We start from the raw sequence: 16,294 nt of genomic DNA, 5'->3' as shown, positions 1-16,294 counted from the left end.
AGCTTCCATTTCCTGATCCAGGAAATGGCAATAGAATATTTACCTCAGAAGTTTGTTAAGAATTAGGTAATAGAATATGTAAATATTAAATATATAAGGCAGTTCTCACACTGCCTGGCACATGGTGAACAATAAATTTAAGAGTCATCATTTCCCACCTAGATGATTGAAATAGCCTCTTTACTGGTGTCCCTGCTTTTGCTCCAGCTCTGCCTCATTCTATTCTCAACATGGCAGCTGGAATGATCCTGTTATAATGTTAAGTTGGATGGTGTCATTTCTTTGCTCAAAATCCAATGCTTCTGGTTCACTCAGAGGGAAAGCCTCACAATGGCTGGTATATTGTTGTTATTTTAAAGATTGTATTTATTTATTTATTTTAAGTAATTTCTACACCCAGCATGGGGCTTGAACTCACAACCCCAAGGTCAATTGTAGCATGATCTACCCACTGAACCAGCAGGCACCCCAGGTATGTTTTTAATCTCACCTTCTTCTCTCTCCTTGACTATCTGTTGCAACCACACTGGCTTTCCCTTACTGGGCCTTAAACATTCCAGAAAGTTTTCCCCACCACCTGACGCCCTTTACCTGTGCCCACTGTTTTGTTTTCTACAAATCATTTATCACCAACTATCCTTCTATATATTTTAGTTGCTTATAGCCTTGATTGGTTGTCTCCCCCTGCTACAAGGTAAGCTTCAATGGGATAAGGATTTCTTTATATCTGCTTTGTTCACAGCTATATCCCTAGAGCCCAGAACAGAACCTGGCACATAGAACCCCTCAGCACATATTTGTTTAGTTAGTTTTGAATGATCAAACAAATGGGAGCCATTATTAGTAATTTAATGGGATCTCTTAGTATTAGTACATGTACATGCTATTTCATCCATTCAACAGATACTGGTTAATCACATAATACGAGCCAGAATTACATTAGCTGTTGGGAATAGAGCCAGAAACAAGAGAGACATGGCCCTGCCTTCGTGGAGCTTATGGTTTTAGTGTTACAAGAATTGCACTGAATAGATATTCCTAATTGTGAAAAGGTGAAAGATTTTCTTCATAACACTTAAGTATGAAATTTGAAGTTTTTCAGAATCTTTAAACATTATTATCTAAAACCTTAAAAACTTTATTTATTTACCATTATTATTTTCAAAAAGAGTTTAACATAGAATTAGAAAATTTTATTTTTTTCATAGCCAAGTAATTTTAATGAGATTATGGGGCACCTGGGTGGCTTAGTCGTTAAGCGTCTGCCTTCGGCTCAGGTCATGATCCCAGGTTTCTGGGATCGAGCCCCACATCAGGCTCCCAGCTCAGCAGGAAGTCTGCTTCTCCCTCTCCCACTCCCCCTGCTTGTGTTCCTTCTCTCGCTGTGTCTCTCTCTGTCAAATAAATAAATAAAATCTTTACAAAAATTTTTTAATGAGATTATGATCAATCAGATATACATTCATGTTGCTTAATTTTTTTTATTTTTTAAATTCTTATTTTTTTTAAATTTAAATTCAAGTTAGTTAACATATAGTGTATTATTTATTCCAGGGGTAGAACTTAGTGATTCCTCAGTTGCATATAGCACCCAGGGCTCATGATATCAAGTGCCCTCCTTAATGCCCATTACCCACTTACCTCATCTCCCCACCCACCGCCCTCCAGAAACCCTCTACAGTTAAGTTTGTTCCCTATAGTTAAGACTCTCTTATGGTTTGCCTCTCTCTCTGTTTTTATCTTATTTTATTTTCTCACTTTTTAAAAATTCAAGTATAATTAACATATTCTAACTTTTTTTTAGACCTGTGAATGAAGAGTTCTAACCATCTCCCTGGTTACTGGACTTCCAGTCTTAATTATTTATTCTCATCCTCATGATCAAATCAGCATCACATTTAAAAGTACATATGATAAATTTTAGATGCACTACAATGCATGGTGACTTACTAAAATGTTACTCCAGCTTCTACCTAATTTTAATTCTGTATTTCACTTCATGATAATTTGACGTAGGTCTCTTCACAAAGCAACATTATCTTAGAGTTTGCAATTTTGTTAATCTCTTGTGATTAGAAAATATGTTCAAATTTCTCACTTCATTACTCTGAGCTCTACCTTCAATTTTAAAAGTGATTACCAGATTTAATTTTAATATTTTTTATTCTCTGATTAAGAGAGTAAGCTATTAAGTTCTAGTCAATCAGGTAAGCCGGTATCATACAGGTTTTTAAATGATTCTAAATTAATTCATCTTTTAATTTGAATTTGTTCAAAATAGTCTCTGGTACTCAGTAGTTTTGATGAAAAATCACCATTCTGCCAGTCTGCTGTTGGGTATGATTTCAGTGAGACTCTCCATAGTAATTTTTCTGTGAAGACATCTCATCGGGTTGCATTGGTCACACTGAATTTGCCATGTTAGATGCAAGTAACACAAGCTTAACCCATGCAAAGGAAACCGTCACAGTTCAGAGTAATCAAGTGGAAGTTTTGAAATTGTAAACTCTAAGATAATGTTACTTTGTGGAGAGACCTGGGTCAAATTATCATGGGTAATTCTCAAATGGAATTAAAATTAGGTAGAAGGAAGTTCCAGTTGATTGTGATCTGGCCGATCTCAAAGCTACAATGATCAGATGTTTCACATTAACTAGGGTTATATTTTGTCCTTGCGTGGGTATAATTGAAATTAAGGCCTCCATTTGGAAAACATATGATAATTCAACAGCATCTTCTGCCTACTTTCTTAACAAATAGGAAGCCAGATGCACCATAGAGTAGTGAACAGGAAAAAAAAAATTAAAAGCTAACTTGTTGAAAAACAAATAATAAGGATGAAAATTGATAACACAAAGTTTTGAGCAAAAAATAAGAAAAAAAATTTCCTGTAATTGGTAAGGTAAAAGACTGAATCAGAAAAATTTTATGTAGTTCTAAGATCTAGTCTGCTTTTAAACTTTATTTTATTTTATTCCTATAGAATAGAAACCGATCATTCTCTCTCAAGGGGTATAGAAATTGCCATTCTTTAATAAAACTGCCACAAAGAACAGTAACTTTTATGTTAGAGGATTGTGAGGTAGAAAATAAATTTGAAAAACCTAAGGAAAGGAAAACTTTTCTCTGTGATATCTTTTTTTAAAAATATTTTATTTATTGGGGCACCTGGGTGGCTCAGTCGTTAAGCATCTGCCTTCGGCTCAGGTCATGATCCCAGGGTCCTGGGATCGGGCCCCGCATCAGGCTCCCTGCTCGGCCAGGAGCCTGCTTCTCCCTCTCCCACTCCCCCTGCTTGTGTTCCCTCTCTAGCTGTCTCTCTCTCTCTCTCTCTCTGTCAAATAAATAAATAAAATCTTTAAAAAAAAAAATATTTTATTTATTTATCTGAGAGAGAGAGAGAGGGAGAGCACGGTGGGAGTGGGGGGAGAGGGAGAGGGAGAAGCAGACTCCCCGCTGAGCAGGGAGCCCAATGTGGGGTTCGATCCCAAGACCCTGAGATCATGACCTGAGCTGAAGGCAGACACTTAACCAACTGAGCCACCCAAGTGCCCTTCTGTGATATCCACTTGATAAGATCCCAGACAGTCTAAAATAAGGTTCCTCTGCTAACTTCAGAGGGAATGGAAGGAAATCAAAAAACCTCTTCAAAATCCTTTAGGGACTAGTACTTTATTTCTTAGTAGCCCACATCATAATTCCGTTGTATTCAACAAACATTCACAAAGGGCTCATTATGGGGTAGGTGTTGAGAACACAAAGATAAATGTGCCCTCATTCTAGACTCAAGGAATTTATGTGGTGAGAGTCATTAAGAACATACAAGGAGGAAGCTAAAATTTGTTGACCACCGAACTATCTGCTAGACCTTTTTGCTAGGGCATTTACATACTTTATTACTTATTATCCTTATGGAAAAATTATAAGGTAGATATTATATTGAATAGCCATTTTATCACGTAAGAACTTGAGGGTCACACAGAGAGTAGGGGAGCCAGAATTTAGTGTTAAGTCTATCTGTTGCCAAGTCCTAATTCTTTCCACCCCAGGATGCTGAAAAGAGACCTATATATACACATATACAAATAAATACATATATTTATATGCATATACATAAGGGTGTGTATATTTGTATATACATATACCTGCACATAAACACAGATATATATAAACCCACATATGTATAAGAGCCATACACACGCATACGTGGGCCTCCTTTGTTATCTAAATCACATGTTTTTTAATATATTTTTATTTTATATTTATTTTAATTAAGATTTTTTTAAGGAAGTTTTTTTTTTTAAAGATCTATTTATCTAAGAGAGAGAGAGAGAGAGGGAGAGCAAATGTAGGGGTGGGGAGGGGCAGAGGGAGAGGGAGAGAGAAACCCAAGCAGACCCTGCACTGAGTGTGGAGCCCAACTCAGGGCTCCACCGTGGGGCTCCATCTCACCACCCTGAGATCAGACCCTGAGATCAGACCTAAGTCAAAACCAAGAGTCCAATGCTTTAATCGACTGTGCCACTAGGCACCCCTAGTGCAGTTTTAGATACACAGCAAAATTGAGGAGGAGGTAGACATTTCTCATGTATTTCCTGACCCCATGTGTATATAACCTCCAACATTTGGTATATTTGGTACATTTGTTATAATTGATGAACCTACGTTAATGCATCATAGTCACCCAAAGTCCATGGTTTACATTAGGGTTCACTCTTCATGTTGTACATTCTACATCTTTGGACAAATATATAATGACATGTACCCATCATTGTGGAATCACACAGAGTATTTTCACTGCCCCCCAAATCCCCTCTGCTTTCCCTATTTATCACCCCTTCCTCAACCCTTGGTAACCCTTGAAACTTGTACTCTCTTCATAGTTTTGCCTTTTCCAGAACATCATAGAGTTGGAATCACATGGTATGTAGTTTTTCCAGATTGGCCTCTTTCCCTGAGCAACATGCATTTAAGTTTCCTCTGTGTGTTTTCCTGGCTTTATAGTTCATTTCTTTTTAGCACCAAATAATATTCCTTGTCTGGATGTACCACAGTCTGTTTATCCATTCACCTACTGAAGGACATCTTGGCTGCTTACAAATTTCAGCAATTATGAATAAAGCCATTATAAACATCCATGGGCAGGTTTTTGTGTGGGCACACGTTTTCATCTCCTTTGGGAAAATACCAAGGAGCATGGTTGCTGGATTATTTGATGATCAATTGCATTTAACATGTTACATAAGGTTTTGGTAAGTACGGCCTATATTTCATTGTTTTGAATGGGAAAAATAATGCATTGTGAGTGCATTCTATTTCTCCAAATAACACTATTACTTTTTAAGTACTGATTCATAATCTCTAAGGGATTTCTTGCATTATATAAAGCATTTACAAAACCACTGATCTAATGATTTAATAATTAGTCATTAGTGTGAATGTTTGAATGCAGAATGCAATAATAGTGTGCAGTATGAGATACAAAATATCATTTCCTCCAGCAACGACATGCTCTATAGTGTAGAGAAACCATGAAATAATATGTTAGAGTTACATCAGGAATTCAAATAGCAGTTAGCAAAATGAAATAAGTCCATTTTAAAATCGTTACTGATTGAAGAGTTGCTGAGTGAGGTTGGTGGCGAAAGGAGAGGAGGAAACTGGAAGAGTGGTCGCTGTTGCTGTTTGGTGGTGAGTGAAGGGGAAGGGGGCATGTGCCAGTGGGGGAGCAAGGGGAATAAAAAATGCCCGACCTTCCTCTGTGTCCAGGTCCAAGGAATTGGTGGACAGACATGGTCTTTCTGGACATTGGAGACTCTAGCAGCAGATGACTGTAAACCACCATCTGAAGTCTTAGCAGAAGCGATGGGGCAAAACAACAGACTTAAGATGGACGTCGATTGCTAGGGACAGCTCCTGGGACGCCCTGCAACTGTGCTGAGCACTGCATTTTTGAGTACGATGCTTCTGTACACGTCCTGGCCACATTCACTTACAATGGCAATTTTATTCTCAAACTCAACACCCAAAAAACAAATAATCAAGTCAAAAAATGGGCAGAAGACATGAACAGACACTTCTCTGAAGATGACATATAAATGGCTAACAGACACATGAAAAAATGTTCATCATCAGCCATCAGGAAAATTCAAATCAAAACCACATTGAGATACCACCAGTTAGAATGGCAAAAATTGACAGGCCAAGAAACAACAAATGTTGGAGAGGTTGTGGAGAAAGGGGAACCCTCTTACACTGTTGGTGGGAATGCAAGTTGGTACAGCCCCTTTGGAAAACAGTGTGGAGGTGCCTCAAAAAATTAAATATAGAGCTACTCTATGACCCAGCAATTGCACTCCTGGGTATTTACCCCAAAGACACAGATGTAGTGAAAAGAAGGGCCATATGCACCCCAATGTTCATAGCAGCAATGTCCGCAATAGCCAAACTGTGGAAAGAGCCGACATGCCCTTCAACAGATGAATGAATAAAGAAGATGTGGTCCATATATACAATGGAATATTACTCAGCCACCAGAAAGGATGAATACCCAACTTTCACATCAACATGGATGGGACTGGAGGAGATTATGCTAAGTGAAATAAGTCAAACAGATAAAGTCAATTATCATATGGTTTCACTTATTTGTGGAACATAAGGAATAGCATGGAGGACATTAGGAGAAGGAAGGGAAAAATGGTGGGGGCGGGGAATTGGAGGGAGAGATGAACCATGAGAGACTATGGACTCTGAGGAACAAACTGAGGGTTTTAGAGGGGAGGGGGGTGGGGGGATGGGTTAGCCCAGTGATGGGTATTAAAGAGGGCACGTACTGCATGGAGCACTGGGTGTTATACGAAAACAATGAATCGTGGATCACTACATCAAAAACTAATGATGTATTGTATAGTGACTAACATAACATAATAAAATAAAATAAAAAAATAAAATAAAGTTTGGGCGCTGAATGTTCATGGCTTTTCTTGTTTCCCCTGTTGACAACCAATCAGGAGCACTGACTTGAATGAGTCCCTTGGGTGTAAGTACTGTACCTGTGATGCTAACAATTTTCATGATCTTCACTGTCCACTAAACCCAACTTTTTTGGCATAGCCTATGGTTTTTGCTTCGTACCACTTCCTCAAAGCCTTGTAAGTTAGTGATAAACGGTCAAACCAGTTTCTCATAAACTTCTCTCCTTCTTGTGATTTTCATCTCCCAGCCTGACTAATGAATCTGAGAGCCTTTCTTGATATTGCATAGGACACATCTCATATTGCCTCCTTGGAGTCTCTCATCACTTCTTCTCTTGGGCTACATCATTCTTCTGCTTGAAGCCAACCAGCTACGTCTTGATGAAATGTCAGGACTTGATAAGCATATGATAAAACATGGGTTGGAGACAGGTGATGGAACCAGAAGTCCATCAGGAGCTGGGAGATGGGAAGGAACTGCAAAAATAAGCTTAAGATGCCTTCTTTCTAGTGGACTACTCCAAGGCATGGTTTCTCAGGATAGCCTGAAGTCATATTATGTCACATAATATCATGTGGCCTAAAGGACGCACCAGCCTAACATCTGCATGGGCCTTCTTGCAATACAGTTTATATCTGACTAGCATGGTAACGCATTATCTTGTCTTCCTTCTGGCCCTTCACAGTCTCATTTCCCCTTGCCCTTACTCATGCTGCCTGGTCTTGCATAGTCATTAAAAAGTATTAAAAGTCTGTGCCTCAACTTTGTTTTCTAGGTAATCCAGGCCAATGCAGATACCAAATCTCTTTCCCTAAATTCTCCATCAAAGCAGTATTATCTGCTTCAGTCCTCTGCACAAGATATTGCATGTTGAGATGGAACATTGATTTGACATTGTTTTTCATCTTAGATCAATTTTGATGCATGGTGTACTAATCAATACCAAAAAATGCTTCCAGTGAGTCTCTTCTCAGATATAACCTAGAAGAGAGTTTTATAGTATCACCAAATAGATATTTTGGAGTTTATTTTCACAATAAAACTTTTATGACATCATTAAAAAACCAGAATTTTAATAATTAAGAAATAGCAAATACACTCAGGTAATGACTGTTTTCATCCATTTTTTGTCTAGCATTTTGGTATTGACTCTCTTGTTGTTCTATGCTTATGCATCTAACTTTGTTTCACCAACTAGATCTCAACTACTTGAAGGTAAGGAGAGGGAAGTCTTCTTTCCCACAGCTATTAGCTTGGGATAGACCAGCAAGTTGGTGCGGCCATCACAGAGTTTGAAATGGAGCTCTCAGAGGTTCATTTGTTTAGTTCACCAACATGTGAACATTGTGATATTTAAAATTTTCAGTTCTTCAATGTGTCTTTATGTCTTCAGTAAACCTCATACAGATATTTGTTGAGTGATCAGAAGCCAATGTAGTGTACAGATTTGGGGATTGGTCTCCATGTCATAAAGAGAAGACTGATTGGTTTCACCTCCCCCATAGAACTGATCCTTTTTTGAGACAATCAGCTTTTTTCTGTTCCTGGCACTCTCAACTCCTTTTCCCTTATTGTCCTCAACCACCGGGACACTAAATCCTGTCTTTTGTACTGCTTCAACTGCTTATAGTCCTTCGACGACCCCCACCCTGAGTTCACTGTGAGGCCCATTATGAATCAGTGGTTCTCTCACTCCCTTAGATGGGGAGCACTACCATCTGCCCATCTCCATGATCGATCCTGGTGCATTGTAAGTATTTAATAAACCCCTGAATAATGCTTGTTCTTTTATGGAAAGTAAGATGTTAATATCATTCCAGACCAATATTTATTGAACATCCATGCTCTGGGGAGCTCTGGGCAAGATACTGTAGAGAGTATGAGAAGGTCTAAGATGCTGGATTCTTAAAATCTAAACGATGAAGCAAATAACAATAAAATAGAGTTACTGAAAAACCAGACATACAAAAATTCAAGCAATGCCCCAAGGTGGTCTATTATTAATTACTAGATTTGTTAGATAGAACATGAGTGCTAACACTTCAGAGGAGAACTTGGCCATTGTGGCCAGCAGTGATCTGCAAAGACCACACAGAGGAAGAAAGATGTGAGCCTGGTATTAGAGAGAAAGCCAGTTTTGTGTGAGTGGAGATCAACCAAGGCAGAAGAAAAGGAGCAGAGTGGGAAGGGAGTAGTCTGATCTCCTAGAACAGGGTTTTTCTGCAGAGTAGTATTCTTCACCTTTTTAAGGTTATGGATTGTTTTAAGAATTTGATAAATACTTTTAATTCTCCTCCAAAAAGTGACCATTAAAAATAGATGCAAAAGTTTATATACTTTTTTAGGGGTATGTACATGTATAGCCTACTCGTGGACACCAGGAAGGGTTCCAGGGGGTTCATAAATCCCTCCACCTAAGAACCACATTCCAGGAGAGATTAATGGGAAGAGAGCTTTGGACTATGTAGATTTTGAAAGGTCTTAGATAACAGACTAAATGGAAGTAAAGGAAAAATAGAAATGGAAAGACATTCAATTTTAACTCAAAAACTGCTTTCCCCTTTGATTTTTTTTAATCTATAGAATAAGGAAAATAATCATACTTTCTAGATTTTTGAGCTGATTAATGGTGAAAATGATATAGAGAGTACACTATACAGTGTGCGTGTATTTATTCTACAGGGAAGATAAGAAGCCTGGAGATTTTTAATTAATAAATAACATGGTTAAAATGGGATTTGAGAAGAGAAACTTGCTGGCAGTGTTCACGATGGAGGGAAAGGAAAAGAAACTTTAATTGCTGAGAATGGAAGAGCGGGGAGACACTGACGTACAGAATGAGATGACTAGGCCATAAACAACACTCTCAATATGGGTAAGAGCAAGACTTTTTTTTATAGGGAAGAAATGTCATATGAGGAGGAGTTAGCATTTAAAAATATTTCTTCCTTTGAGAGGTCACTTTCACAGGAACTTACTCCCACTTAGTAATTTAGAAATGCATGATTGCAATCATCAGAAATTTTCACTTAAAATATTCAAGAAATAACTATGACTACAGTTGGTAGACTGCATGATAGATTTGCCAAGGGAATAGAAGCCTCTTTTGGAGAGTTTCACACTCGATTACGTAGAAAAGCGAGTTAGGATGAAGTTCCCAAGAGTAATGCTATATGTTTGATTTCTATGTGGGATGATTGGTTTCTTTCTGCTTCTCTCATCTTTAACCTCTTCCTTGTGGCTCATAAGGGAGATTGGTCCCAACTGGTCTACAGGTCCTAAACCACTGATAGATCTAGATTCTCCTGTTTCTACTCTACTTAATTCAGAACTTATATCTTTCTATTTGGATATTCCATTAGCTTCTTAAAGGGACTGTCTGCCTTCAGGCCTTTCTCTATTTAATGTATTCTCTGCAGGACAGCTAGAATATTCTTTCTAAAATACAAATATGATCATATCTCTTTCCTGCTTTAAACCCTTCACTAACTCCTCAAGTCCTGCAGAATGAAGTTCAGAGTCTTTAGCATGACTTACAGTCACCCTCATCCTACTTGCTCAGGCTTATCTCCAATCACTCCCATCCACATGCCCAACCTCTATGTATGTGGCTGTTCCAGAGGCTGCCATCTCTGCAGAGAGGCCATTGCTCTTTTTCTTGGCATATAACATTTTCACTCATTCTACTTTAGACTTAATTGTAATTTTTAATACATGAACCTAGATTAATCAAGCAAACCACACTACAAGTTTGTCCCTGCTTTGCCCCTCATAGCAAACTGTGCACTTTCCAGAGGCAATCAGATTCAAAAATTATATTTCTGTTCCTTCTCGTTCTTTCTTTATCCGTCTGTCTAGCTAGCTAGGTATCACTTTTCTGATTTTAAAAATTTAGACATTATCTAAAAATACTACTATAGAAAATTAGAATTTAGCTTCCTTGACATCTTTCTGCAGTATTTGTTTACCCTCTGTATCGGGTAAAAGTCTTAATTTGCCTCCTCAGTTTCCCCTGGTGATGTCCAGCTCCCAGACTGCGGTGCTTCTCCCAGGAGATAACCAGTCATTTGCCCTGGAATATTGGGCCCTTTCTCTTGGCTGCCAGCAGCACAGTTAGGCCAACTAACACAAGGCTCAACATTTCTGGCTCTTGTTACCACATCTGGACTCAGATGAAGCTCTAATTCTCTGAATGTGAAATTCAGCTCCCCGATGGCTTTTGGAGAGGCCAGATAACCCAACTCAGAAATAAGGGAGAATAATATCTGTGGGTAAATTTTGACCAGTGAGAGACAAATATGTAATATATGGCCTTTATTGCTTAGCATTCTTTTTGCTTTGCTTTATTTACTCCTGTCTCTCAGTGACCTGGATTTGTACCTCCTCAATGAAGTCTCAGTATTTAAATCCTTTTATCAGACCCCATTTTTTCCAGAGCACTCAGGCTAAGATGCTTTCTCTCCTTAGTATCTTAGTGTGTGTGTGTGTGTGTGTGTGTGTGTGGACAACTTTTGGTTAATTCAATAATCAGAATTTAAATTATCATGACTCTATAAATGCTACATATTCCAGCAAACCCAGCAAGCATGATTTTACTTTTCTCCTCCTAAATCTTTCTATTTTTTTCTGGTGTTTAAAATTGCATAGATTGTTGTTGTTGTTCACTTAATTTTCTATGTCAATTTAGAAATCTCCCCAAAGCATTGAAGTTCCCCTAATATGAACAGAAGTGTTGGTAATCCAGCAGTTCTTTTGTCTTTGAGATTCCTACTGTAGCCTTGTGTTCTCCAGTTCCAATTTGAACTGGCTGACCCTTAGACCTGATATTCCACACTATTCTCTGAATTCTCTTCATTTATTTCTTCTTTATATTTTCTATTTCCTGGATCTAGTGCCTTACTTTTTCTTGGTTTAAAACCTCATGTTGGAAAACACATCCTCCAGTAGCTTCCTGAAAAAAGGTACATGGGAGGTAATTTATTTTAAAATCTTAAATGCCTGAGATGGTCTTTATTTAGCCTTCATATTTAAATGATACATTATTAAGATAAGAAATGTTTTACAGAAAGTAAAATTTTATCAGAATTTTAAAAGCACTCCATTTTTTTCTAGTATATTGCATTACTTCTATAAAGTTTAATGACAATCTAATTCCCAGTTCTTTGTATATAATCAGTTATTTTCTCACAGGAAGCTTTAGTATCTTTTTCTAAATCTCTAACATTTTGGATTTCATAATGTTGTGTCATAGTGTGCGTCTTATTTTATTAATAAGTTACCAGGAGTCATTTTATAAACTGAGGTTCTTAAGTTTTAAGACATTTTCTTGAATTATTTCTTTGATAGATTTATGTTTCCTGTTCCTTGATTATTTCATTTATTAATAAATGTCTTTGTGATATTTGTGAATTCTTTTAAGTTCTTGGATTATAGCAGTGCACACAAAGACTAAAAATTCTACCCTTGTGAAGCATATATTCTAGTGGTAAAGGTAGATAAGTTAAATAAGTAAAATAAAAAGTAATGTTAGTAATAAATGCTAAGAAAAAAAAAAGGCCAGGAAGGAAGTTATGATATAGGGTGTGTACGTGAGATTTGTGATTTTAGATATGAGGCCAGGAAAGGCTTCACTGTGAGAGTGAGGTTTAAGTTAAGATGACAGGGATTAAGGAGTTAGCTAGGTAGATCTCTGGGGTAAAAGCCTTTTAGGTAGGAAAAATATCAAGTTTGAAGTACAGATGTATTTAAGGAATAGTAAGGAAGCCAGGGTGACCAAAACAAAGGAAGCAAATGGGAGAGTGGGAGGGAATGAGGTTAAGGGTAGGTGGGGCCCAAATTATGCAAGGCCTTGTAGGTAGGAAGGGGACCACTGGAGGGTTTTGAGCAGAGGAATAACATGATCTAACATAGGTCTTAATGGAATCACTTTGGCTGCTATGGTGAGAGAGTCTGAAAAAGGGCAAAGGTAGAAGCAAGGGTGCCATTCAGGAGGCTGTTGCAACAAATCAAGAGAGAAGTAACAGTGGCTTGTACCAGAGCAGCGGCAGTGAGGACTGTGAGTCGTGGTTGAATTCTTTATATGTTTTGAAGGTAGAAGTGTCATGATTTGCTGACAGACCATATCTGAGGTGTGAGATAAAAAGGAAGGAAGATGACTCAGGATTTTGGCATGAGCTTAAAAAAAGAAGTTGCCAAAAACTGAAAAGGGAAAAGTACAGGAGGAGAAGCTTGTTTTTTTTTTTTTTTTTTTTTTAATCTTTATTTCTGGGGAGAGGGAGGAAAGTGTAAGAAGTTTGGAATTGGGCGTTGAAAGTATGACATGCCTGTTACATATCCAAATAAAGATGTAAATTGTGAGTTTGACATTTAGGTCTGCATGTTTAGGTGAAGTATGTGGGCTGGAGATATAGATGTGGAAGCCTTCAGCATATAGGTGGTCTGTATGACCATGAGATAGGAAGTGATAGCCCAGAGAGTGGGTGTAGATTATATACTCACTAGAGGAAAGGAGATCTCAGGATGGAGTCTGGAGGCACTGTCCACATTTAGAGATCAGGTTGATGAGTAAGAAACAGCAGGAAAGACTGAGAGGAAGAGGCCAAGGTGTAGGAGGAAAGCAGGGATATGTGGAGTTCCACAAGCAAAGAAAGTTTTCCAAGAAGGAGGGAATTATCTACTTTGTCAGGTGCTGCTGATAAGTGAGATGAGGACTAAGAAATGAGTTTCTTTTTTGGTGATCTTGATGAAAATAGATGTTGGGGAAGTGGTAAGGTAAAAATTTGACTGGAGTGGATTCACAGAGAGAGGAGGGAAGAAATGACAATTAGTGGGTGTAGATAACTTTCTTAAGACGCTTTCCCAAAAAAGGCAAGAAGAGAAATAAGATGGTACCCTTTCAATGAAGATGGTGCCAAAGGTGAAGAAGGAAATCCCTGCCCTTCCTAAAGCAGAAGCCAAAACAAAGGCTTTGAAGGTCAAGAAAGTGATGCTGAAAGGTGTCCACAGTCACAAAATAAAGATCCACATGTCACCTACCTTCCAATGGCCCAAGACACTACATCTCTGAAGGCAGTCCAAATATCCTTGAAAGAGCACCCTCAGAAGAAACAAGCTTGACCACTATGCCATCATCAAGTTCCCCTGACTACTGAGTCAGCCATGAAGAAAATAGAAGACAACAACACACTTGTGTTCATTGTGGATGTCAAGGCCAACAAGCGCCAGATCAAACAGGCTGGAAAGAAGCTCTATGACATTGACGTGGCAAAGGTCAACACTCTGATCAGGCCTGATGGAGAGATGAAGGTATATGTTCAACTGGCTCCTGATTATGATGCTTTGGATGTTGCTAACAAAATTGGGATCATCTAAACTGAGTCTAGCTGGCTAAATCTAAATATACATTTTTTTTCACCCCCTCCCACAAAAAAGGAAAGAAGGAAAAAGAAAAAAAAAGAAATAAGATGATAGCTGGAGCTCTACTGTGTATTTTGGGAGCAAAGATTATTCAGATGTTGAATATCCTGTATTGATTTTCTTATTTTCTTTCTTGTATTTTCCATTTTTCAATTCTTTATCTTCCTGTTCTTGCTTGGGAGAGTCTTTGATTTTGTCTTAAAACCCTCCATTGACTTTTTTTTCTACTCTCATTTTCATTTCAAGAGCTCTTCTTTATTTTTAGATTGTTCATTTTTCACATGAATGGTGATCTCTGTTCTTGTTCTTCATTTATCAAAAGTTCTGTTGAAGATATGAAAATTAAAAAAATAAAGTAATAAAGCTTTTCAATTTTGGTGTAGTTAGCTTTTCTCTCTTTTTACAAAAAAATTATTGAAGGATACTTAAGACTTACAAAATGATATAAAGAATAATACAACAAAATCCTTGGGCTTAAAATATAACTTTTTTTTTTTAGTTTCCCAGTTTTGTTTTATAAGTGTAGTCTCACCCCATATTCCTAAAGTTATCTATTAAAGGTTTTTTTTTTTTTTCCCCTCAGCCTTTTCCTGCTCACTGTATTGATCTCTATTTTTTCTAAGTCCAATCTAATCTCCTGCTTTGTTTGTTTGTTTGTTTGCTTGCTTGCTTGCTTGCTTTGGTCTATCTTGCATATTAGGGCTTCCTCAAATATTTGGAGATCTTGCCTGCCCATGTGTAGTTAAGAGTGGGGCCCTAAAAAGCTCATTAGCAGGTCTGTGTGCCAAGGCAGCACTGGGTGGCTGCCTGCTTTCAATAGAGCTAGAACCCAGCTCTTTCCTTGTAGACTTCCAGTGTCCGTATCTAGAGGTCTCCTTCCTTGGTCCATTCGTTTTTCCAGAGGAGAAACTTGCAGCTTTCCGCTTATGATAACTGCAGACTTAGGAAAAAGGCTCAAGAAGCCTCACTGTCCAGTACAGAGATTTTCACTTAATCTCCCATTTCCTATATCGCATTTTGCTCCTGACCTTAGCTGTGTTTGTTATTTGAGTGGAGAGTCTTGCAGGTTCAGCTTTTTCTGGGAGTAAAGCTCTTGTCTTCTGCCCAGAGTTGCAAAGGTGTAGTTTACTGGCTGTATAGATTGGTAGAAGGGATGGGAGCCATTGAAAAGCTCCAGATAGGTTTTTAACTAGTCCTATTCTTGGCTCCATTCTGAATATTGGCTCCCAGAGGTACCTAGTGGTTCCAGTGTCTGAGCCTTTTTGGTGTCATGTGGACCAAATCCACTCCACTCACACTGGGATGCCCCCTCTGTAGGCAATAGATTTCAGCCTTCTTCCCTCAGTTCAGCCAATTGTCAGCTATATAGCTTCTGCCTGTCTCTCACTTCTTCACCAATTCTCTTTGTTCTGTTGGTTTTAAATTTGGGGGTTAAATATTTACATTATGTAATTTTAAAGGGGTTACTTAGAGGTAAGTATGTATATTAAATGCTCCATATTGACCTGTGACATCACTTACTATTCATTATATTACTAGCCATTCAGATGTGACCTTCTCCAAGAAGAAACCCCTAGACTGAGAGAGTCAATTCCCCCTTGGAGCTGACACCACTTATGGTAAGTTTCCTACGTTTCCATTGTTTTGTCTTTTTCCAGGACTATAAGCTCTAGGGAGGCAAGGATAATGATTTCTTTGTCTTTGGAGCTCCAAAGCCCAATAGAGTGTTGAATGAACAGATATCTGCAGAATTTGCCAAGTTAGTTTTTTTGCAGTTATCTAGTGTGGGTTACAAGGGTACAAGAGTGGATAAGTAAAATTTTATCACAGAAAAATGGTTTTCCTATTTAATAGCTCTGTGAAGCTAAGCAAATTATTCACCCTCTTTGGGCCTCGTTTCCTT

At 38.1% G+C, this 16,294-nt stretch overlaps 1 pseudogene; it reads left to right on the top strand.

Moving 5' to 3' along the window:
• The first annotated feature begins 13,764 nt into the window (after positions 1-13,764).
• On the top strand, positions 13,765-14,346 carry LOC118538978 (large ribosomal subunit protein uL23 pseudogene; annotated as a pseudogene).
• The last annotated feature ends 1,948 nt before the right edge of the window (positions 14,347-16,294 follow it).

The sequence above is a fragment of the Halichoerus grypus genome, chromosome 6, assembly GCF_964656455.1.
Source record: "Halichoerus grypus chromosome 6, mHalGry1.hap1.1, whole genome shotgun sequence".
NCBI classification, from domain to species: Eukaryota; Metazoa; Chordata; class Mammalia; order Carnivora; family Phocidae; genus Halichoerus; species Halichoerus grypus.
The sequence above is the reverse complement of the archived record's forward strand: the minus strand, read 5'-3'. Positions and strand labels throughout refer to the sequence as shown.